This window comes from Coturnix japonica, chromosome 9 (genome assembly GCF_001577835.2).
Source record: "Coturnix japonica isolate 7356 chromosome 9, Coturnix japonica 2.1, whole genome shotgun sequence".
NCBI lineage: Eukaryota > Metazoa > Chordata > Aves > Galliformes > Phasianidae > Coturnix > Coturnix japonica.
Genome location: NC_029524.1, coordinates 1,123,930 through 1,148,109, shown reverse-complemented (window position 1 = coordinate 1,148,109; position 24,180 = coordinate 1,123,930). Strand labels below are relative to the sequence as shown.

Here is a 24,180-nt window from a genome sequence, read left to right as displayed (position 1 = left end):
GTCACAGTGGATCCACGATCTGTGCTGCCATTGGAAACATCATATGCTACGTGGCTTTTCTCTTCTGGAAGTTGGATGAGGCTGTAAGACTTTATTTTGTAGGAGGTGGGAACAGAAAACAAGCTGAAGCCATGCAGTACTGAACATAGACTAGTCTGGCAGCTGTACTCACTGGGGCCTTGGTAGTGGTGTGCATGTTGTTGGTCTGAGTGTGATGTTCTGCACAGCAGTTTTCTGGCTTCAGGGACTTGGGTTGATGTTGTTTGTATTGCAGAGAGTGGCATTAGCCATTCAGTCCTGTCTGACTGACTACTGACTTCCCAAGTGGCGATACTGCTATGCCCGCACTCAACCAGCTTGTGGTTTCTGAAGCTAGAGCCAAGCTTTTGATGTTCTTTGTCTCAGTAAGTAATAGGAGGAGTGTGTTCTGATACTGAAGTACCCACTGTGCAGGACACTGTTAAAAGGATTTAAGCTGGGTGAGATCCAGGCTGTGTACGGCCTGAAATCTGTGTGTTGGGATGTTTACTTTGCTATCCCCTATGAGTTGGCAGAGAAGAAGGGTGGCACACAGAGATGAAAGGGACGGTCTGACTCTGTTGGGTCTGGCTTCTCCCCTAGCTGCATTTCATTGTCTTTTTTTCTTCCTCTAATCACTTTTGTTCATTTTGATCATTTGTTTTCCCCTGGACCTAGTCCCCTGTGGGAATCTTTATCAGCTCAGTGAACTGCTGCACACATTTCATTAATGCATAAATGAGCAGGCTGAGAGCATCTCATTGATCAGCAGATGCCTCATTATCTGTTGTACCCTTGCTGTGATGCCCTGGGGGGGTAGGGGGACTTTCTACTGTGAGTATATATGCTATTATTTCCCTTTCCTGGTTTTCTTATTGCATGTGCACAAATAATTAAATATCACTATAAGTTAGCATTTTGGTACGATAATCTCTGTTCCTTCTTCTGTGCAGTAATAAATACATTTCACATTCTTGTCCTCATGTTTGAGGCTATGTGAAGACTTATGATTTAGTTCTGGACTCTTCACACAAACAAGCAATGTGTAATGATGAGTGTTTCACCATAACCCTGGAGAAGGTGGCATTCTCTTCTATATGCTGAGGGGTTAGAGGCACAGTGCAGAGTCTTCAGAAGACAACTGTATGCTCATTGCTTCCAGATGAAGGAGAAAGTAAAAAAATAAGAACAGTAGTCATAAAAAGACAACAACAGATAGAAATAACACATCTTTACATTTTGCCAGTTCATGGAATCATCGAATGGCTTGGATTGAAGGAACCTCATAGTTCATTCAGTTCCAAACCCCTTCTTTGATTATGGTTGCCACCCAATAGATCAGTCTGCCCAAAACCTTATCCAGCCTGACCTCAAACACCTTCAGGGATGGGGCATCCATACTTTCTCTGTGTCATTTCCTTGTGTTTGTTGCCAGACTGAAATACTAGTTGGGAAAGACACATCCAGCTTACCCAAATTTAACCTGAAATCTTCAACTCCAGAGTACTGTTAGAAATTCAACTTACTTCCTGACTCGCTGCTTTGCATGAACTGTGGAGCTGAACGTTAATGAAAAGTCAGCCGTGGGTCTGTGCATAAGTAGCAAAATGAATGCATATGGTACTGCAGTGCATGCTTGTGCTTTGCTAATCTGGTTTGCAGTTCAGATGGTTACAAATGAGAGTTTTCAGTGTGTCAGGTTTACACTGTATAGTATTTTTCTTCTTTCAGCTTTTGTCGTCCATTACAAGGCACTAATCCACAGAGTATGCCACAAATGTGGCCGTGTTATTTTTCATAGAATCATGGAAGGTTATAAAAGATCTTTAAGATCATCCAGTCCAACCATCCACCTACCACCAACACTGCCCACTAAAACATGGCCCTCAGCACTACATCTAATCTTAATCACCTCCAGAGATGGTGACTCCACCACCACCCCTGGGCAGCCTGTACCAGTGCTTAACCACTCTTTCTGAGAATAAATTCTTCCTAATACCCAAACTGAACCTTCCTTGATGCAACTTGAGGCTGTTCCCTCTTGTCATATCTCTGCTATGTAGGAGAAAAGCCATACTCCTGCTTATTCTCAAAGCAGGAGCTAGATTGGAGGCCTTGTATTTCACGTGCTTTTCCAATACACTGTTGAAAACAAGACTATCCAATCAACTGCAACTACTATCTCATCGATACATTTTTTTACAGGAGTAAATGTATGCTTTAAGTGAAGGATTCATTTACGGTTTGAGGAAGTAGAAGTGCCTGTAATTTATAAAGCAATCATAGCTACTATATAAAATACATAATTTATGGAGGAAGACATACCCTATCAAAGCCTGCATTAAGAAGGGGAAGAACAGAAGTCTCCTCTTGATCAGCAGATGTGCGTGGAACCACAGCAAGTATTACAGTGTGTTCTGATGGCTCTGTGGCATGCATAGAACTACAGATATCTTCTGCATCGATTTTTTTTTTATATACATATATATATTTTTTTATATATATATATAACACCATTATTTGCTGGTGCTTTTGAAGGAAGCATTCAAATGCTGACTCTGGAGTTCGGACAGTGTCTTGTCAGTCTCAAGGGCCTAGTTTGTATCTCTGTAGATACAAGTTGATGAAGAGGCCATGTTGGGTAGCAGCGCTCTGTAAGGTGGTGGTTTTCTACTGGGGGGGAATTGGACTCATCCGGGTTGCAGCAGTAAATCATGCTGCTCTGCAATGTGGATGCTGGGCATGCAGCCCATCCCTTCCCACCTCACTCTTCTCATCACCAGCCACAGCCTGCTATTCATGTAATATCTCGTGGTTACACATACATCAGCTTTCTAGGAGCTGTCAAATAAGGTTTCAAAGTGCAGCAATTGTGTACGTTTCACAAGTACGTATTGATTTGTTTTGATTTCAGTTCACTCAGAGGTGATTTTTTCAATAAGCCTGCTGCTGAACAGCCTCTTCGCTTTGTATCATTTATCAATTTATACATCACTACAATATGTATTTCTTTGACAGAGCCATGCAAATAGAAAGTCATATTTTGAAAGTTTTCCTTGTCGACTAGAATTAAGGTCAGTGAAATGTGCACACCAAAATATTATGCTTTGCTGTTAAGTGTAGTTATTAAGTGAATGATTAGTAGATAATTTTCGTAAGGTATATTTAAAGAACTTGTTTATCCAGGACTGCATTGAAGGGATATGAAAACTTAGAATGCAGTCCTTTCCTCAGAACTCCAGCCTAAATGGAGAAGGCAGCTGAGAGAAATGAGAAGAAACAAGGCTCAGAAAGCTTTACTTTGGCTTCTGTTTGCATTAAGGATGAGCGCAGTGCTCAGGAAGCCTGTCCCTGGGCTCTGTGTGAGCACACAGTTTCAGTAGGTGGAGAATGGTTTGATAAAAGCATATGACACAGTGGAGTCTAATCTTGAATGTTGTGCAAAGAAAAGCCTTATGACTGATGATTCCTCACATGATCTATCCAGTGTTCTCACACTTGGTTAGGTATGTTGTCATGCGGATGCCTTCTACAAGTAGATCATATTTATTCTTTTTATAGGTTCTTACCTAGCATGCTTTGCAGTAAGTTTGTGAGAGTAGCTTCAAATAAAGGTGACTCTTTTATTTTGAAGACACAGACAGACTGGCTTTAGAAATGAAAGCTCAGCTCAGGCTGATGCCAGGTGTCCAGAATGTTACCAGTTAGAGTGCTATCACAAAAAAAATACGTTTTAAATAAGTGATGTAGTCTGCTGTATCTCTTCTTCCCAGTTTTCATTTCCTGCAGAGTTATGTATCCACAAAACTCGCCCTGGTTATTTGTGGAGTTGAGTTCCAGGATTTGCAGCCATCTGACCTCAGAGTGATAGCAATGAACTTGCTTTTGTGGTTGATGCTTCTACGTATGTGCTGCTGGAGATAGCCTGGGGGTGTTCCTGGCTGAAATGACACACCAGTGTGTGCTTTGTTGCTATTTTAGCATTTCTTCCGTTGAAGTTTTCAGCACACAGGAGAAAAATATTCGGAGAATATACATAGGAATAACTCATCATTGCAATAGTTACATGCATTTGTGATGATGAGCACAGGAGTGTTTTTAAAATGTCGTTTATGTGATACAATGAATTATTAGTATTTAATGTTTTCCTATATTCTGAATAAGCTGTAAAAATCCGTGGTGAGAGAAGTATACAAAACAGAAGGGGGTTTAATCCACAGCAGGAAGGGTATAACATGCCGGACAAAAGAATGGATCAGGATGCAGTAAAACCCTGTTTTATACACCACACTGAATGATCTGTGCTGCTTTTGATCTTCATACAAGATAGGCAGTAAATACAATTCCTGACTCGGTATTATGCCTGTGTTTACAAGCATCTAGTCTGTGAGCCAGGATGTGGATTTATTCCATTCTAACTCTGTACACTGATACACTTAAGAAGAACTGAGAGTGGCTATGCGGTGGGTAGCTTACTCCATTTTGTATACAGAGCAAAGTATCTAGCAAGTGTGACAAACTGCACTCATTTACAGGAGCACCTTATTTAGCTTTAGTGGTCTGTCACTGACACTGGAAATGGCTGAAGCACAGCAGCCCACGTATTGTGCAAACTTGCCTGTTTTGCCAAGAAGCAGCACAGGTGCCTGGAACCAGCTCCCTGCTCATTGTTGGGTGCCTGGTGCTGCAGGGTGATGGTGGGCTGCTCTGAAATCTAAGCAGGCACACAGTGACTGCCCAGCATGGCAGCTCTGAGCTGCTCTTCAGCATGCTGCTTTGAAGGCAGACCTCTAACAGAGCAGCAGCCAGTGCTGTCTATGTGGGACACTTACAGCAGGTGGCTGCTGTCTGGAGTCACACCTGTAATGACCACACATGCTCATTTTCTTGTAGGACTGGCTGTAGATCTATGATCAGTAGCTCATGCGCCTACGCTATGAAGGTCACCTTTAAGGACATCGCGTGTTTCAGGTTAACTCCTAATGAGAACAGCGGAAAAGTATCCATGGTGCCAAGTAGAGGCTCAGGGAGCTGGGATTGTTTAGTCTGAAGGAGGCTCAGGGGAGACCTTATTACACTCTACGACTTCCTGGAGAGAGGTTGTGATGCGGAGGGGCTTCTCCCACGCAACAAACAGGACCTGAGGAAATGGCTGCTAGTTGTACCAGAAGAGGTTTAGATTAGACATAAGAAAGAACTTTTTCTCTCAGAGAGTGGTCGGGTGCTGGAATGGCTGCCCAGGGAGGTGGTGGAGTCACCATCCCTGGCAGTGTTCAAGAGGTGTCTGGATGAGGAGCTATGAGATGTGGTTTAGTGGTTTGCTGTAGCTATGGTAATGGGAGGATGGTTGCATTAGATGGTCTTGTAGGTCCAACCTTGTGATTCTATGAAGAAGAGGCAAGATTTACAGAAGCACGGCTTACATCTTGACCTTTAGAAAGTCCCCCCCCCACCCCATAACTGTTAGTTAATGACTGTGTCAGTGGGAATGTAATTCCAAATGAGCAGCAAATAGTCAAGACTAAGGCAAAAGTTTGTTGCATGTAATCACTGTTTTCAGACAATCCTGCCTCTCAGGCAGAGCCTTTGCATTTATAAGTCAGGAAGGAACATTCAAAAGGTAACATTCATGTAAGTATACCAACGGATGACCTATGTGAAATTTGTACACGTTTCTTCATTGGCGAAGAAAGATTTGGTGTCTTCTTTTCACTTGAGAATTATCTCCTGCTTCAGAGCTGCCTACTGGACATAATCATCCCTCACATGGCACACAAATTGTAGGTTGTAACCTCGTAGCCAATCCCTGTGTTGAGTGCACAGTATAACTTCAGGTAAAGAGTAAATGTAACTTGTAACTGGTGTTTTAATATGCTTGACAGAGCAGCAGGACACTCTAATTAAAATGACACAGTGCAGCACGAATGGGACAGACTCCTATAATGAGCAGCTTAAAATGCTGATGATAAGTGCTCATCTATCGCTGTTACAGCATACCAAACAATTGGTGACAAAAACAAGCACTTGTTTTAGCAGCAGGTGCTGTGCCACTGACACAACTGAAGGAAACTTGTGATCTTGTGATTTTATGCTTGAAGGCTTCCTTCTTAGGCACTGCGAACCTGCATCTTTTCTGTGCTTTTCTCATTCAGCCATAAACATTTAAGGCCTGTTACACAACTACAAGCCTCTAAACAAAGCAAGCCTGCTTCTGCCCTTGGAATCCATACATGGCTCTTCCCTTTCTCACCCTGAGCTTGCAGTCACTCACTAGGTCATATGGTTTATCTGTCACAACCAGTGATGAGTGGGTGCTTTGAATGATGAGGTTTTTCTGTCTTTAAAAAGAATCCAAGGGACAGTTGTAGACCTCTGATGGACCTGTGGGTGAGGAGAAAGCTTTGTGAATGATGCCTATGTTCTCAGCCCTCTGTTTTATTAAAGAGAGTGAGCTGATCATAATTTGCACCGAAGTTTTATTCTTCCAGCTGGCATAACAAACAGAACTCTCACCTATGCTGCTCGCATATATACTAACTCTGTAGTATAAATTTTATATTTATATATTACAGTGTTATGGTAGAGATAACTGCTCAGGATACTGCTCAGTTAGTTTGTCCTCTCAGAACTGAGCAATGATACATCTCATCTGGTTTCCTAAGCAGTACTCTTTGAAGGAGCAAGGCAAATCCACTGGAATCACTGCCCTGTAATAAGCAGTTGGCACTGTTCTACCTCTCAGGTTCGTGTTGAAAAGTGTCCTTGTTTTCATAGTAGTTTCATGGAACTGGTGCATGAGTGAAGTTCCTTCAGTTGGAAGATAGCATACAACTCCCAATGGCAATGAGAACCAGTGTAGAAGATTAATCCATTTCAATTGGGAGGGCAGGAGCTTATTTTGAGTGAGGTTGTGAAAGAACTGAATTCTATGTGACTGTTTGGGAGGGGGTCAGTTCTGGGAGGTGTTGCTGGTGTGCAGGCCATGGTGGGAGGTGCTGGGAGAGATGCAGAGACTGAAAGCAGCAGTAAGACTCTGACCTTTTATGCCCATCCCTCAGAAGGCTGAGGCTATGGGTCCCATCTGGGAACAAGAGGCCTCCACCTCAGTACCACAGTGCTCCATGTGTGGAGCTCCTCAAGGTGCAACTAAAACTGGGCTTTTCACCTTTCTAAGGGTGAAACTTGGCTTTGGTGTATTAAAAAAATAAAAAAAAAAAACGTGGTTAAGATCATTAAGATCCCCCATATAATACCTGTCCTACATAATTCCCTGTCTTCAGTGAATGTATTTTCTCGTTTATGGAGCTGAAAATTAGAATAGGCTCTTGAAACATATGCTCTGTATAATACATTTTCTAGCCACGATTAGACTCTGCTCTGTCCCTCCTCTGCCCCACTTCTGCCAAAACCAGCACAGTCTCCTGGTGAGATGACATGAATTTAGCAAAGCTTTCACTTTTTTTGTTCTTTTTATAACCATTAATTACCCTCAGTGTCGAAGGAGAGTTTGAATTTGTCAGGGACAACTTCCTCCTGTATTTTCTTGCTATATTTTCCTTGACCAAGTTGGGGTTTTTCAGCATTAGATATTCTTTCCCTCAGGCTGATCTATTTCCTTGTCTTTTCAAAATTACTTTGCTTTCCAAAGGCTTTTCCACAGCCTTTGAAATTTTCTCACTTACTCAAAAAGTCTATTTTGAAAATGTGGGCATGAAGAGGTGATATGTAGTATTTTGATAGCTGTTTGAACTCTGCTATATATGAGTCTCAAAATCTATCAGTTCCTCTCTGCCAGTTTTCTATACCTGTGATCATACCAGTCCTCCAGCAGCATTTTGGGACAGGAACATTCATCTGCTATTCACTCTTAGGACATCATTACTTTTAGAATCAACTTAACAGCTCTCTAATGCATAGTGTCTTCTCGGTGTATCTTATGGTGTTAAGTACGCAGCAGGGCTAAAATACAGTTTAGGGCTAAAATGTTTTGTGATTTAAATGAATAGCTTTCATTGGGTCTATCGTTCTAAATAATCAAATTGCTTTGCACAACTTCCCCGAATTTATTTTTCACATCTCTTGCACCATCTACCACTTGCTGACCTTTCAGTGAATCACAGCGGAATAAAATACATTGATTAGCATCAGCTTATCATTGCAGCTCTCACACTCCAGTACGGTTTTTCACTGGAAATGAATTCTGTAATCCTTTTTGTTATCTGCAATCCATTTTATATGACATGGAATAGAGTTAGTTTGGTCAGAATATCATGCGGCATTCAGGTACTTGATCAAAATCTGAGATGAGTTGTTTACCATTTTTCAGCTATTTTGGTATGCGTACATTGTGTTGCTTCTTGAAATACAAATGCAATTCTTACTTAATATTTTAAATGTATAATTAAAAGGAGATGGTAAAACTGTATGTAATCTCGTGGTAGTCTTAGAGTTTACTTTGTTTCTGGTATCTTTTACAGCAAAAGAACCTGGTGAGTATCATTAACCAGAATGTTTGTAAAACTGAAAATGTCAAATTCAGATAATATTAAATTTCAATATGATTAACTGATTTTTCTGTCTATAGGAACTAAGGTCTCTGTTTTTTGGGAGGTGGAGTGTAGTTTAGATTATTCACTTCAACATACTTCCTTGAGTGATTAATAGTAACAATAACAGAGTCATGAGTATTCTGTGTCCTTCTAGGTAGCACTTCTTGCAGGCTTTGTGCCTCATCAAGTGTCAGACATATCAGATATAGAGTGCTTTTTGAACTCAGTACCTCAGGCAGCTTGTCTGTGCCACCCTTAAAAACAAAATAGTCAGAAAGACAAATGGGAGTGCATTATATTATACCTATAAAGATAGGTATTAAGCCTCTTTAACCACATCGGGTAGGTAGTCTGACATTCAGATATCCAATAACATTCAAAATTTGAATAATATTCATAGGATGATGCATAGTCTGAAGTATCACTAAGGGCTGTTTAAGCTTCTCACCCCAACTGTACATTTGATATATCTCAGAAGATATCCAACTTGCAAATTATAAACAGAAAGAGTTAAATTTGCAATGCTTGATGCCTGTTAGTCTTTGTCACAAGAAGAGATTTCTTTGTCCTGCTTTCTCTCTGTTGTCATGAGAACAAGACAACATCATTTATATCCCCAGCATACTCAGTGGCAAAACTATAAACTTTTAATGCATTTATAATCGTATACTTTAACCTTTTTAATATTCAGTATTTCCATGGTTGGCCTTTCACCTTTTCCTTCGTGGGTTATTGAGGCAATAAACAAGGGAGAAGAGAAATAACTGGTGACTCAAACTGCATAACACTGAAAATGTCACTGACACAGAATTTACAGCTTTCCTTTGGTATGTATGGCACACAGAACTGCTGATGTGGGTGGCTCGGCTCAGACTCAGTGAGTCTCTATGCTGTTGCAGATCAACCCCAAAACTTCATGAGCTGCAGGGATTCTCTGTCCCATTGGGGTCTTATGGCTTTACAGCACCAGTGAGTCCAGCAAACCAGGGTCTGCAGTGTGGCTGTGGAGTGGCAGATACAGGCTAACACCAACTCGCACTTAGTTTGGATATAGGCCTGACTAGCTCCTTGTCTTGGGTGAACTCAGAATGACAGGAGTATGGGTGCAGGTGTTGCAGTGACTTCAGAGCCCCGTGTGTGGTGTGTGGTTTTCTCAAGTCCCACCACATATCCCACTGTGGCTTTCTGAGACTGTACATCATTTCGCACTTGTTGCCAGATAGGACATGTTTAGTTCACCCAGCTTAGAAAAAACAACAAATCCAAAGCAGCCAGGGTTTGTGTGTTTTAATGGAGACAGCTGAGAGAAGAGCAAAGATACAGTAACCAGGACAAAAAGGTTTTAACAACATTGAGTATTTGTAAGAAAGGAAGAGATCTACTGTACTGCATTATCTTTAAATGTGAATAGCTACAGACTGACATAAATCTCCCTAATGACTGTTTGTTTTGCATGAAACATTTGACCTTTTCTGGTGAGCTACCAAATATCACAAGCATTTTTATTTTTAATGCTTTTGGTAAAAGGCATTTGATCCACTCCATTGATGTTTAATTCTTTAGAAGCGTGACAGTACAGTCATGGAATCAGGAATTTCACCATCTGAATATGGGAGCTTGAAGAAATTTACTGTAGTTTTTGCGCTGTGAGTATTCTGAGTGTTCTGATGGCCTCTCAGCATGATGAGTAACAAACTGATCCTGAAAGATGTTTCCATTTGTTTTGGATTAGCTGAACATTAGCTAATTTTATTTGGAATGGTTCATTGTGGTTGTGTATGCCATACAATACTCCGTGCCACTGGCTACACAATGTGTAAAGTATATTAGCTTGTGTTTCATAGCAAATGGCAGGTATGTAACATATTCCTGAGCTCCTGTCGGTGAGCAATGGATAGGAAAGAGCATATATATATATATTTAAAGAAAATTGTGTTACAGGTACTCAGGATGAGTTGTGTGGCCACATCATGCTTCACATAGAAGACAGCTAACGAGATACAGAAATCCCCAAATCTGAACCATCTCTAATCTGGCAAAGGATCCCCGTCCAGCTGACACTGAATGCCTGCAGAACGTTACAAACAGCATCTTTAAGAAAGGGTATTTAAATTTCCTTCTTCCTGGGTGTCAGCCTCATCAGAAGAAAAACGTAAGTTAACTTTCCTCTGAGCTTTTTGTTCAACTTCTACAGTCTTTTCTATTTTCTTATCTCTCTGTCAGGCTGAAATATGGAACAGTAAACTGTGCAAGAAAAACCCTGTTATTTCTCCAAATCTTTCAGCAGTGCTTGCCATTAAAGCTTTTACCATACTGAAGACCAATGATTTAATATTACTGCAGCTTTCTGTTTCCTCTAGATGTACTTCTTATGGAATAAAAGGAGTACAACAAGTGATGATGAAGCTGCCTGTCGGTACAAGCAACTCACCTGTTAGCTGAATTTCTCTAAGTAAGGTGGCTTGCTGATCCAGTCTGCAATTGAAGTCCATTGAATGCTCGTCTAAAGCATGTGAATGCTTTGACAAGTATAGGGTCAAAAGTGGTAGAGGTTTGAGGACGTAACTTCAGAAGGCACTCCTGGGCGAGCTCCTCAGAGCCAGGCCAGCCAGAGAGATTGCAGAATGGATGAAACAGATTCTGCCTAGTCACAGCTGTGCAGATTAAAGAGACCCTGTACATACCCCATTCTATATATTCATATACACAGCCCATTCCCAGCTGAAACTAAGACACCAAAGCATTCATCCAGTAGCCTTTTTCTGAACAATGTGATTTTGAGAACTGCACCATAAATGAAGCACAGAAGTGTCTGCCTACCTTTCTTTTAGGAAGTCAACATTTTGTGAGATACTGATTGACGTGCCTTGCTTTCAGCTGTCAGTGCCAAAGCTGACAGTGTCAAATCAGAGACAAGCTGAATCTGATTTGAAATCTATTAGGAAAATTCTTAAGACTGATGCTCTCTGGTCTTCATGTGCCTGGCTCTGTTTGGACCCAGACTTGCTTTCTTGCTTTTTTTTCCCATCATATGTAACTAGCTAATATGCTTGGCAGAGGGAGGCTGTGTGCTGCCACAGTTTCCCCTTGGCAGACTCGTGGCACGGCAATGCTGCTAAGCCCCTTCCAGTTGCTGTCACCAGTGCACAGACAGGCCGATGCCAAGCTGTAGATCTTACTCTGTGTCTTCAGACAACTCTGCTTTTCCACACAGACAGGGTCCCAGCCCTGAGGTAGGACATCAACACTCCAGGTCAGTGGCCAAAGGAGGCAGAACACAGTGCAGTGCTCCTTGATATTTTTACTGTTGTTATCACTGTGCTGCTGTGCTAGTCAGGCACATTAAATCTCACATGTCATGTCTGTTGATGGTGAAAATGCATGGAACTCTCAAGTGTAAACTACAAAGCACTGTGTTGGGTTGTCATATATATTTAGTAAAATGTTGGTGTTTGCATAAGCTGGGAAATAGTTTTTTTGCCGCAGAAATTGCTAAATTTTGTTATTATACTGCATTTTGTTCTTGAATGGGAATATATTTACTGTCAGACTTTCTATACAGTTTGCATTGCATTTAATGGCAACCAGATCCTGCTGAAATGCCTTTCTGAACTACAGACGCAGGTTTCTTATTAACCTGGCAAAGTGCCTTCTCTGGTAGATCTTTGTGATCTGCTCTTAAAGGATTCATAAAACCTTCAAGAATTGCCTCGCTGTGCTTTGTGTTCTCAGGCTCTTAGTAGCATTTGTATATAAAGGCTAGTATTGCTTAAGTCCTTGTAGTAAGGAAATGAAAGGAGAGGCCTCCCCTGGCTGTGAGCCTTTGAAGGACTGTTGAACGTCTGTCACCTAGCCTAACAAATCCATCTGTGGAGCTGACTCCACTTGTTTTCTTTGCACATCTGCACCAAGGTGTTGTGTGACTTTCACTGCTCTGTGGCTTTCCCTGCTTGCCCACTGTCCATCTCTCTGGCCTGCCAACTTCCAGAGGCTTGAATCATCCATTCACGTAAAGTGCCAAGCACAGCAGACATTCTGTTGTGGGAATTAAGATATGTATTCCAGGGGACTTCTGTTAAATCACAGGGTAATTGTTTCTTCCAGGTGTCCTCTTTACCAAAGGCATGAAGTCACTATGAGCAGTTGCCCTGGGATGAGATGGAATATTCACAACCAGAGATAGATTAAGATTGTGGGGTGACGTTATTGCAGGGTAACTTGCTAAGTGATATAATAGCTCATCATTTCATAATTCTGTTCACATTTTATATCATGTTAACCAACAAGGTATTGTATGAAATCTTCATCTTGTTGAAATCAGCAGTGAAAGTAGTGGCATGGCCAGGGAATGAGGTTCAAACTGTCATTGCAAACGCTTCAGAGCTTAGCTGCTTTCATGGCATGTTGTGCATTTACAGAATAAGTGCCAAGAAGAGGTACTTGGAAATGATATATGCTCCAAAAAATCTACCAAGTCTCTGTATTCTCAGTTATGCCATTAAGGTGTGAGGAGTATTCACTGTCTGAGGTTTGCATCTAGTTCCTGATGAGTACATCGGGGTTGCAAAAAGAATGAGGTCCAGTGAGAAAAAAATCAAAATGAATTTGTCAGAAATGCATGTTTGAAAATAGATGTCTCAATATACATGGTTTTGAAACAGCAGTCACGGCAGAGGAGGGGCTGAGTCGTTGGTTGGTTAGGACCTTGCAAGCAACATCAAACCTCGTGGGGTTTAACAGAGCTCTAAGTGTAAATTAAGGCAGTATGTGTTTTGGAGGGAGCATGTATGGATAATAGAAAATGTCAGCTGAGGGAGAGCCAGCCATTGGGTAGCAGCCGTAATTTGCAGCTAGAAGGGGAAATTAAAACACATGTGGTTCCACTTCTTTGTCATTTGAAGTTTTTAATAATGTTATTAATTCACTTCATATTAAGCGGTCACCAGCGATGAGGTGAGTGACTAGAGATTAAATTAGTTGGCTATTCTTTCTGTCCATAAAACCTGGTTAACGCTAAGCACCAAGCCCAAAAGATATTAAAGGAACTACAGCTCCTTCATTCTGTGCAATATCACTTTAAAATAAAGTTAATCTAAGCCATGATGTGCATCTACAGGTTTTACAAGAGGCTATAAATTTCAGGAAATTAATTTCCCCATAATAGCATGTTTAAGCTGGCCTTTTTGAACTGACATTTTCTTTTTAGGTTAATTGCTACTGATTTTTTTTCTTTCTCAGAAGTCTTTGCTCACGTTCATTCTCCTGAAAGGGAGAAGGCAGTTTCTTATACCATCAAACTGAGATTACTGTCAATGACTTATATCAGGAAATACCCTCTGTTACATAGCATAAAGACATATGGGAGTTCTGTTTTCATGCTAATTAGCTGGTTAGTTGATTCCTGTGTCCATTAAAGAGTTGGTAGTTGGTTTGTTTTGTAGAACAGATGGACAAATCTTGTGGTAGAGTGAACCAAACACATTGGTGTTGGACAGCTTTCTAAGAGTTGCAGGTCTGGCTTAAAAATTAAAATTCAATTAAGTTAGGTTAGACTGCAGATCCCAAAGGTGCTTTTGGAAGGCCTCGATTTGTTTTCTCTCTTGATACTTAGTCTTTGTGTGTTTTTTGAAGTTCTTATTTGCTTTCCAAAACTTGAAACAAATATTAAATCCCTTATTAAGCCAGTTGTGTCATGAAGTTGTCTCTGACTCTTCTATAAACACGCACAATTCTAATTATCAGTACAGATCGGATCTGTCACCTCAGATGCTATTTACATCTTAAGTCAAGAGCACTTCAAGTCTACTTCAGCAGCAGTTGCTTTTTGCTGATTAATGTTTACTTGCATGGTCTTGTCAGTTAGTACTTGAGACCCAGAAGGCACTGAAACACAGTTCAGTTTTTGTCATCACAAACAATAATTCGCTGTTCTGAAGTTATTGCAGCAATTTTAAAGGAAAAAAAGCCCCACAATTTGCATTGATCAAGCAGTGACCTTATATATGCCTCCCAACAGAGTTTTTGCACATCTTAAGAATGGTGTTTCAGTGAGAGGACTGTGATCTTCCCTACCATACAGCTTTCAGTTTAGAGGCTTCACTCTGCCATTTGAAGCAAACATCTTTCCATCTTTTGAAAAGAACTGAAAAAAAGAATTTCAAGCATAGGACGTGGCTATACCAGTTTAGGCTCAGCCCACAGGATTCAAGAGCATAAGGGGAAAGACTTACACAGCTCACAGACCTTTCTTTCCTAGCAAACATCTTTCTGATTCCATTGTCATTAAAGCAAATTCTGTTTTGTACGTCCACATGGAATGGATTCACTGCAAAAGTTCCACAGGTAAAATGTTCTTCTTGTACAGTCAAATATATATGAAGGTAGAAGTTTTGTGTCCTCACTGCTCTTTCACCATTACTTCCAGTTATTTAGTGAATTGAGATATCTCGGGTGTTTTCTGGGTCAATCTGGGTCAGTCAGATCCTCTGACTGCTGATAGAGTTTGAAGCAGTATTTTATGTGGTTTGACTTTGTTGGTATTTCCTCCATCCTCCCACCGAAGGAGCTACTTTCTCTTCATTAAAACAAGGGTTTATGACCTCTCCACCCAACTGTTGGTAAAGCATGTGGTGTTTTAGTGACTAGCTGGGGTTTGCTGGTACTTCTGCATAACAAAGGGCACATTCAGCAGGAAAGACTGGACTTTTAACCTAGTGGAAGAGTGGTCTTCTGGGTCCAAAGAAAGCATAAGAAAATGAGAATCAGGCTGGGGCAAGGCAGCAACTGTTTGTATTTCCTCTCTTATTTATTTGTTTATTTTGTCGCAAGTAAAAAAGGAAAACAGCTGAGAGCCACAGTCAGTTTCCTTTCCTACTGTCCCCACGAGGGTAGCTTGTGAGATTGGAAGAATGAAAATGAAATTACCTCCTCATGCTTTGGATGAGTTGGATACCAAGGGATGCTTGAATAAAGTTCTAATCAACAGCCAGTTTTTTGTGTGCAGTTAGGGGAGGAGGGGAAGAAAAGAGCATAAGATAATTATAAAGTCAGTCTCTGGCATGACAATTACTGTCAGAGGGAAGTCTAAGAACAGCCTACTCCTTTGAGGCATTGCAAGATGGTGCCGTCAAGGTGTACTGACTCCTGCCCTCATTTTTGTGTCTAGATATGAGCAGGTGGCAAAGAGTACATCTTGTGTGTGCTTTCAGCTTAAGAAACCTGGGAGGCTCGTGTCACCCTTTATTTTACAATGAACATCCAACCTTCCCTGCTGAATATCTGTCTCTCCTTTTTGCCCTTTCTTTGTCTTTGCCTGAATATATACCTGTCAAGTTTAAGACTGCATCTGTTGTTCTTAACTGTGTAATAAAGCTTTGCATATTTAAAACTGGAGTGCCTAGAATGTAACACTGAGACATGACTGCCTCTATGACTGGGTATAAACCAAGTATTCAGGAGTCTGTGTTTGCTCTTAGGTGCAATCACCTTCATCTCTTGGCTTTTAAGAAACAGGGGTCACTGATGTTGTGAATAAATAAGCTGAAAGTTGCCCCTAGTTTGGATAGTGTTGTCAAAAGATGGCAGAAGTGTTGATCCAAATGGTTTAAATATCAACAAGGAAGGTGTTCCAGGCTCAGAAGTCATCAGACCTTTACAAGCAGGTTAGTGTAGTTAATTTAGGTAACCAAGCTGATGTCTTCTTGCAGTTTCTCTCAAGATTCTTCTGGAAAGTCCCACTAAAACTATCTGTTAAACATGCATGTAATAAATACCCATTCCTTCTTGCTGTCCCTGCAGTAGGATGGATACTCTCCACTTAACTGTGCCAGACCTTGACAGATCCCACTATGCTCTTGATCAGAAAACATAGCAAAACAAGGAATTTCAATAAAAGAAAAACAATAAAACGTGCCAAGGAATAATTCTTTATTTTCTACAAAATAGCATAAAGTGAATGAGGGGTCTGGCACACATTAGGAAAAGGGTGACACTATTAATCTCTTTCAATCTGACCCACACCAGGACGCCAATCAAAGTTAATAAGCTGAGCATACATTAAAAGGACAATATATAACACATCTGCTTTAGTGGCATCTCTTCTCTTGCTTTTGACTGCACCTCTAGATAACATAGAAATGATAAATGAGGCACTTAGATTAAAAGCCACATGGGCTATCATTAACTGAATTCAAATCAGAAAGACTAGCATTGCTTGTCGTGGAAATGGACTTACGGCAAATGTGACAGTCCTCACCCAAGCATTTCAATTTACCACAGAAAGTTTATTTTAGTAAGTAAGTATTCAAACAGCATTTACAGTATCTCAGTTCCTCCCATGGCTGCCAGTCTGGAAGGCATTGATCAATGTATCTGCCTTGCTATATGCTTGGTGGCTGAGTGTCAAGCTTTTTTCAGAATAAAGTAAACACTAGAGCCTACTTGTTGACATGGAAGCAAAAGAGTCAATACTTTCTGTGGGCTTTTGGTTTTTGGGTTGTTTTATGTTGTTTTGAAGCTGGAATTCTACAGCCATAAAAATGAGGAGCATTATGTACAAAAAAGATGTCAAGCAAGTGGTCCTAAGGACTGTATTTTTTTCAAGATGGGAGCATAAAGTCTATTTCTTCTGCTGCTTTTATTTAGTCCAAGACAGGCTGAAGAAGAGAGATTCTGCCATATTTAGTTGTTGGGAGCTGATATGATGTTGGGAAAGGCAAAAATAAGTATTTACTCTTTGGAATTTATAGCCTCAATAAACACAAAACAGAAGAGGGGCTGATAAAATCTTGTAAGTCATTCTATGTTGTTTGTGAGTTGTTTTGTTTCGCTGTTTTTCTCATGCACAAGTAAGTCATGTTTTTTTTTATTAAAAAGGGGGAAAAAAGGCAATTTTCAGTTTTCTTTTTCTTTCCTTTTAGTTTTCCTTCTTTAACAACTCTTCAAAGATATTTGGATTTTCAGTTGTTCAGGAAGTCCAGAGAGGCCCCAGATAGTTGTTGTCAGTGACTATTTCCTCAGGATTCGTTGCTGTACCTTTAAAGCTGAGGAGAACTTTCTGCAGGGGCCCATGTATGCCATATAAATTATGTACCATAGCCTGAGATCCTTTATTAAACTTGAGCTGGAGATCTAAAATTAGGAATTAATGGTTCCTCAGTGTTTGGATTGTTATATATCTTTCTAAGGGCAGATGTTGTATGGCTGGATTCATCCCATGCCTTCTGCCCTCGGTCATGTTACCATAGGCCATTCTGGGGGAGATGTCTCCAAAGGAGACTGACGTTGCAGGGATACTGCCTGGGCAACATGTAGCTGAGTAGCAGATGCCATTTGTACTGCTGTATGAGAGGAGTGTGCTATAAACAGCAGAATGGAAACACTGCAGTATCAAGCAGTGAGCTGTACCCAGTATACACTGGTTCCAGCATATCCAAATTGCATTGAGCAAGACTTCATGGTATGAATGGGTGGAAGCTCTTCACCTTTATTGTGCTGGCATAGGGTATGTCCTGTGAGATGTGCTGCTGGCCAATTGTTGAGGAAGGGCTGGGTTTCACTGTGGAGGCACTGAGCCTCCTGCATTTATTAGGAGACAGTCAAGGCATTGCTTCGCCTCTGAAATCACAGAGCTTTGCTGACAGGCACTCAGAGCTAAGGAAATGACAAGCTTGGGTCAGAGAGATTCAGCCTTGGGGGGTCACCAGCAGGAAAAAAACTATCTGAAGGGAGTTTTCTGGGGGCATGGCCTTAGTGTGTATTATACCCAGCGACCTTCATGAGGCATTACACCTTGAACAGCAAGCTGGTCTCAGGTACAACAAGTTAGAGACTTCTGTGCTGCATTGTAGAGTGAGCCTGTATGCAGAGTCAAGTCAGATGCGTGCCTCAATTTTTAATGGCAAGAAGCATATAAGGGAATTGTTCTTTGCATTTCCAGCATTATAATATGAAAGCACAGGAAGGATCGTGGTATTTAAACACCCTTTACTGCATACCATTAACTGAGGATTAAAGGAGCTGTAAGACTGGCAGTAATGAGAGATTTCATAAAAGCCGTATGGTTTTCCTCTTCATCTTGTCAGTAAAAATAACCAAGACTTGCTAGGGCTTACTGGTGGTATCTGTTACCATGGAGACTGGGGTCCAAGTTATTTTTAGGGCACAAGAACGTGGTGTTTGTGGACCCATGTCAGACCTTTCTCCTGTAAAGCAAACATGATGTGTAGGACAGAAGTGTCTGTGCTGCAAGGAGCAGGAATGTTGATCGCACCAGAGGTCACCGGGAGCTCCATTGGGAAGCAAAGCAGAGCAGTCACTCCTGATGGAGTGCCTCAGAACATTGTAATTAGTGATGTCTGAGGAAAGGCAGCACTTAATGGAAGGAAAACTTGAAAGAAGACTATAGCTAACAGATCATACTAAACAGCACGCAGAATTAGCTAAAAGTAATGGGAAACCATAGTCATGTCTCGGTGTGACCTTCAGAATCTGTGTGCCACATTTTAGCAGGTCTGCAGGCACCTCATAAAATTAAAGCCCCTTGAATAGGATTTTGAGCATCAACTGTTTGTATGGAGAGAACATAGTGAGCCATTTTCCCATCTTGTAACCTCTTAAGCTTGAGTACACCTGCTTGTCCAGCTGAGCTGTGTTACATGTGTCCCAGTCATATGTGATGCAATTTTTGCTGCTAGGACTTCTTTCTAACCACAGTAACCTTAACTTGAACCTACTCTCTCTTCTGGCAATAGGAAATTTTCTTCTTGACATCTAGTATCTAGCTGAAGAAATGAAGAATAATGTCAGCATTGTGCAGCTTTCAACTCTATTGGCTTCAAAGGGATATGTTCTGCTTTCAGGTACGTGTGACATTCTGCTTGGTTTTCTAGAGCAGCTTCAGCTATCTCAGCATGTGGGTTCAGCCTGGTCCAGAGGAGCAGGCATGCATTCAAATCTAACTTCTTATAATTCAGTTTTAAGCTGCCTCATCAAAAGTGACCAACTCTGATATTGCCATTTGCAAGATGATGAAATGGAACGATGTATTCTAACGAGACTGTTCATTTAAAGGGAGTGGAGTTGAGTTTCAGTTTGCAGTCACAAGTACAGTTTTTGGAAGTCTATGCAGGGAGATCAAGGAGAACATCTGTTTTTGAAAATGGTGATTTAAATTTCAAAGAAACTATTTACATTTTAATGACCCTGTTCTCTGCAAGTTCCTGAGGTCTGATACTTCTGATTTAGGAAAATGATCTCTGGACCCACGTTCTGTATTTGTCATTCATTACGATAACAGCCTTAATGACATTAGCTTCTATTAATGTGGATGCATGTAATGTGCTAATTGCACGGAGGAATTCCATTGTCATTTAGCAATGAATAATCATAGCATTTCTTTAAAGTCCAGGATTTCACCCAAAGACGTGGAGAACAGCATCTGAAATAGCTCCTAAAGGATCAAACTGAAAAGTATCATTTACTTCTTTTCATCAGGAATAGCTCTCTTGTATTTTCAGCTTCTTTGCCAATGTAACTTGCAAGAAGGCCATCTGATACAGTGTTCTATTTAAAATTTGGGCTTCTTAGTGACCTGGTTATGTTTAAATGCTTTCTTACTGTTGAGTGTTAATTAGTATCACAATATTTAATAAGTCTGCTCAGTATGCAAGTGTTGTTATGTTGTTCCTGACTTCTCAGAGGACTTAGAGTTGCTGTGGTTTGTTTGTGTGTATCCAGGTGAGAATGGCTCCAGCCTGTGACTTGCTCTGGGACAACAGTTGCCAAAGGCTTCCAGTGGTGAGCTCTTACTCCGTGATCATATTTTTCCATGACTTGGACCATTGAGAGAGAGAATCTTTCAGTGTGAGGTGCTTGCTGACTGTCTGGGGAAGTGGGAGCAGAGCTTGTTTCTATGCACAGAGCCAGAAAAGCTCCACCATCGTTAAGAGTGAAGCTGAGAGTCAAAACGTTCAGCCCTACTAAAACTCTGGTGCCTTTTCCTTCGAGGAGGCCTTGTGCCCTGACTCTCTGTGTCAGGAAATTGAAATTTGTTGGGGGTTAATCATTGGGTCAGAGGTGTGCTGTTTAATTTCCTCCTGAAAGTTAAATTATCTGATCCCTTTTGGGGATTTCTTTGATCAGTGAGGCTTGTGATGTGCCAACCAGGTAACAAAGCTTTTGTTAGCCCCCGTCCATCCCTTCTCCCAAACACACCACACAACCCAGGAGGCAATGAGTGGACGATCATCTTTGACTCCTGAGTTTTTCTCTGGAGCAAACCTGTATAATTCCCATGAAGGACTCCCTCTTTCTTCCCTGCAAAGATCATCCTTGCTTCTGCCTTCTAATACAGTATTCTCCTTCCTCAAATTCAGTCCTTTGGCATCCTCATGGGCTTAGCATTGACATCTTTTCCTTCAGAACATTGTAAATGGCTCTCATTGGGAGTTTTATACATCGTGACAAGTTTAAAACTTAACCTGAAGTTTTCAAACGTGCTTACAGAATGTGGGGGTTCTCATCTCCAGCCAGAAACCTTCAGGAGGTTTTCAAAATGTCAGGTTGGATTCATAGGAAATGCCAATGTGCAAAGACAAATTGCATGTCTGAGAAAAGGCCAGAACAGAGATCTGTGAAACCTCTTTATATAGTCCAGTGGCTTAAAGGATTTATGTATGGTTAGTTTTAAAATTAAGATTGCCAGCTTGGCAGTCAGTCTCCAGTGGGCAGTTGTTTATCACAACATTACCTGAAATTTTGTCGACAGATCATCACAGTTGCCTTTTTCTATTTAAGAAATTCATGCCTGGAGCATCTGATGTGAAGTGTATTGGAAAAGATATGTGCAGTGCATCTGTCTGTAGTAAGACAGTTACTAGTCTGTGCTGTCAATCTAATCACCTTCTGAAGCCATGAGGGAAAAAAAAGCAAAAGAAACTAAAACAGGTAGTTCCAGAGAAACACCGATGTTTGGGAGATGCGCAAATGCTGCATTTATAGGAACCCCAGTGGTTAAGCAATTAGGCAGATATAGATGCCATTTTATAAAGGCAGAAACTCAGAAAAAAGCACAGTATATGTTTAATCATTTATTTACACCGTTCTATTTATTCACTGCAGGATCTGCGGAAGTGAAAAAGGCTGTTTTTCTCTTGGTGTAGCAAGTGATGAGCACATTTACGTCTTAAGGAGAAAGAGCAGAACCCCGCTGGTCCCCCACAGAATTCTTTTCAAACTCAATGAAGAACTCCTTCCAACCCTGGTGCATTTTATGTCCTGCCCTGGGAGAGTTCATGGGTTGTCCAGAATCACTCATACGTAGCCTTTGAGGAAAACAGATAGCAAGACAGTTCCAGTGCATCTTGCATCAGTGCTGTTTCCCTGGCCTCTCTAACAGCAATGTTGACCTAAGCCTTATGGGTGAGATGCAAGCAAACTCGAGCTGCCAGGATAGAAGCCACTTCAGATGTCATGCCAGTGGTTTCATTTGCACAACTGCAATACCAAAGAGTATTGCTCCTCTTACAGGCAGCAAATGAGATGGGCCTCAAGTTCAAGCCATGTGGCAAATATAAATAAACTGAAAAATGTTATTTCTATCTGTATTCATTATATAATTTTGAACAAAGAAATACTCTTTGTGCCTGACATGCTGGCAGTGCTGGCAATAAGCTGTGATTACTGCAGTAAATAGCACCATCTAGGGATCAGGATGCTTTTTAAGTTGTCTTTCTGAACTGTGTGTGGTAAGAGTGGCTTCAGTGTCAGCTCTAAGATGGGCACATGTTGTGCCACACATTTTTGTGTTTACACATGTACATAGAAACTGAAGGAAACATTATATATGTCCCCCTTGGCAGTGCAAAGCCTAAATGAATGTGTGAATGAACTTCATTTGTACTTAAAAACACAAAGCTTGTAGGTATATGCTACAAGGTAGGTATGATTCTCCTCCAGCTTCTGTTAGACTAGTTCAGCTTGTCTACTTATGCCCATGAATACATCAGATTTAAGGAGAAACCTTGCACATGCAGATTAAAGTAACCATGAGAACTTGCCATATTCACCCTGTATGAATTTATAGACTAAACTGAGAAGGACTCATAAACTGCAAGTATTTTATCCATGAAGCAGCTGCCCCGCAGACCTACCTGGCTGTGATGGAGCTATTTGCACTGGTAAATATTAAAGTTTGACTGTATTAGTTAAATGATCTACATACAATTTGCATTGATGAATTCTTTACTATACTTATGTAAACAGCATCCATCTTCTACGTTCTTATTATGTATGCATCTGAAACTTAGTGCAGCCAATCTTGCTATTTGTTTGAGTGCTTTTTGTGGGGAGAGCAATGACAGTTACTGCACTTGAATGCGATGCCTTTGGTTATTTTCTTTGAAGCTCCTTCTCTTGAAGAAATAATGATGGGTCAATTTTCCATAACATTCTAGCTGGCCATGACAGCCTTCTGTTTCAATCAGTGGAGGAACCGTGGCTGAGCTGAGATGCCAAGTGAAATGTTGCATTTTGCTTTTTCCATTCTATCTTATCAGTGACTTATGATGTTAAAGAAAAATCTACCATTAAATGTGAACGATCATTTTTAAGGTTTTGCATTTCTATTAAGACACCAGTTTGCTACTAATGTGTTTGCTACAAGGTGTGTAATTGACTACTAATGTGTTAAGTACTATACTTTATATGTCCATATTTTTGCATGACCTGTCAGTATCAGTGGCACAGTAAGAGATATACTGGTGCTTTGCAAATAATAGGAACATTTCTTGCACGACTTGATCACAGAGCAATGATTCTTAATATTTTATATTTACCACACGTTAGAAGCATTGTTTCCTAATGTTAGGTTTCTTCCTGTTCCTAGGTGGTAAGCAAGTCATGATCCTGTACTAAATGATGCTTCAAGAGACCTTTCTGCTGCTGAGTTCCAGGGTTTCCAAGGGCACAGTCATTTAAATAAAAGAAAGTTCTGCTTCAGTTTTTGGAGATCAGCAGCTTGACTGTTCTCACTGCCTGCCAGCCGACTGGTTGCTTACTGTCTTTAGGTGAGTTAATGTTCACCTGTTTGCTTAGAACAAGCTTGTCTCCAAGCCTTGTATCAAATCTTGTCTAACAAGCACTGTCTAATTTGACAAAACAAATACAGCCAAACTTTTTATGAGTTCGATTGCAGTGTTGCCTCCTGAGGTTACCAGCCTCTTTACTCAAGGGTAAAACAGTAATTAGAGAATTGCTGGGAAAAAATAAAAAATAAAAAAAAACCTTACCTTCCTTGGATATTCTTATAAGTGTAAGGAACTCTGAGCACTGATGGTAACCTGTATGATTGAAGTACAGCTCCTCTGGAGTCACACCATTCTGTAGCAGGGTGGAATGACCCCTCAGGAAGCTCCCCTTATCTCTTTCAGGAAAGTCAAGGAACAGATTTCATCAGTTCTCCTTTCTAGAATGAATCTGTGCCCATAAAGCTTTTCAGAGCTGCTCTGTGGGTCAGACTCTGGGGGTAAAATGTCTTCTCTCAGCTTTTAGGAGTGGTTTGATACTGGGACTGGGAAGCTGAGTTTTATGCTCAAATGAAGGAAATGCAATGCTT

The 24,180-nt window shown here is 40.8% G+C and overlaps 1 long non-coding RNA gene across 1 annotated transcript; it reads left to right on the top strand.

Moving 5' to 3' along the window:
- LOC107317841 lies at positions 1 to 23,898 on the top strand. The gene is made up of 6 exons (XR_001557056.2): positions 1 to 105; positions 10,509 to 10,719; positions 19,319 to 19,426; positions 20,304 to 20,363; positions 21,687 to 22,744; positions 23,452 to 23,898. It is a non-coding gene; the product is annotated as an uncharacterized LOC107317841 (long non-coding RNA).
- Positions 23,899 to 24,180: the final 282 nt, after the last annotated feature.